Source organism: Octopus bimaculoides, chromosome 7 (assembly GCF_001194135.2).
Source record: "Octopus bimaculoides isolate UCB-OBI-ISO-001 chromosome 7, ASM119413v2, whole genome shotgun sequence".
In the NCBI taxonomy this organism is placed as follows: Eukaryota; Metazoa; Mollusca; class Cephalopoda; order Octopoda; family Octopodidae; genus Octopus; species Octopus bimaculoides.
Window position 1 is genome coordinate 76,457,878 of NC_068987.1, and position 1,923 is coordinate 76,459,800.

Genomic DNA, 1,923 nt, shown 5'->3' on the forward strand with positions numbered 1-1,923 from the left:
TCCAAAGTTCTAAAACATAAATTTACAGTTTGCTTTCTTTTTTTTCCCCTCTCCCACTCATTTCTTCCAGAATTATTTATATATGCATATTTATTTTTCTGATCATAAATTGTAAATATTTTAACTACCCAGTTATATTATGTTTTCTTCTTTTTATTTTTTATATTTTTTATTCATATTGATTTGAATTAATTGTTCATTAATTAGTAGTTTTAAGATGGCCAGCTGGCAGAAATGGTAACACGCCGGGCGAAATGCTTAGCGGTATTTCGTCTGCTATTATGTTCTGAGTTCAAATTCCGCTGAGGTCTACTTTGCCTTTCATGCTTTCAGGGTCAATAAATTAAGTACCAGTTACGCACTTAATTTATCGATCCTGAAAGGATGAAAGGCAAAGTCGACCTCAGCAGAATTTGAACTCTGGATGTAAAGACAGACAAAATCCACCTAAGATTTTTGCCTGGCATGCTAACATTTCTGCCAGCTCGCTGCCTCATATTGTTCCCAAGGCTAGCAGTTTTGGGTGAGAGTCTAAGTCAGATGCATTGACCCCAGTGCTCGACTGGTACTTATTTTATCGACCTTGAAAAAGATGAAAAGTAAAGTTGACCTCGGCAGAATTTGATCTCAGAAATACTGTCAAGTATTTTGCGCAGTGCGATCATGATCCTGCCAGATAGCTGCCTCATATTTATTAATCTAATAAGGATTTCACATTTTGGCACACAAGACCAGCTATATCAGGAGATGGGTAAGTCGATTACATTGACCCCACCAATATTTGTGATAGGCAAAATCAACCTCTGGAATTTGAACTCAGAATGTGAGGATGGAAGTGATACTGCTAAGAATTTTACCTGATGCAGCAACAATTCTGCCAGCTCGCTGCCTCATTATTAATCTTATATTGATTAATAAATTGTCTAGTACTAACCATTTAATTACTACCGATTTAATAATGGTAATTAGGTATTGATCTAGTATTTATCATTTAATTATTACTTATCTAGCATTGACCATTAAATTCCTCCCAATTTAATATTGATCATTATAATATTGATTATTAAATCTAATTCGGACTTAGATTTATTTGATCTGAAATCAAACATTAAATTACTGGTCTATTTACTCATCATTTAATTACTGAGCTAATACTGATAATTACAATACTATTGATCTAATGACGATCATTAAATTACTGATCAAATACTAATTATTGTAGTATTGATAAAATTATATTAACGATTTAATTGACCCTTAAATGATGAAGAAATGAGTCTGACTAAGCAAGATTCGAACTCAGAGCATAAAAGAAGACTACAAATATGACACTGAGCACCACATTAGATAGCTTTCAATGTTTTAACTGGACATTGGACTGTGGCCATGCTGGAGTGTTGTCTTGAAGGGTTTAGTTGAACAAATTGAACTTGATACTTATTTTTTTATTGTCTTTTGTCAAACTACTAAGTTATGGGGACATAAACAAACCATTGCAGGTTGTCAGGCGGTGAAGGAAACAAGCAAACGCACACAAATGCATGTATACACACATATATATGTATATGATTGGCTTCACACATTTCAGCTACCAAATTCATTCTCAAGGCTTTGGTCAACCTGGGGCTATAGTAGAAGATGCTTGACCAAGGTGCCATGCAGTGGGACTGAACCCAAAACTACATGGTTGCAAAGCGAGCCTCATAACCACACTGCTACACCTGTGTATGACAATATTAAGCCAACAGATTCAGGAATATCTTGTTAACTCTCACATTTTACAATGGAATAGAATTGTTTGAGAATAAAGGGAAATTTTCCTCAGTGATTTAAGGATTATGTTCAGATGAAATTAGACCAAAATCATTTGTCATCTGTAAATTCCTCTTAAGTTTGTTACATTTTAAAATTTTGCTGTGGTTG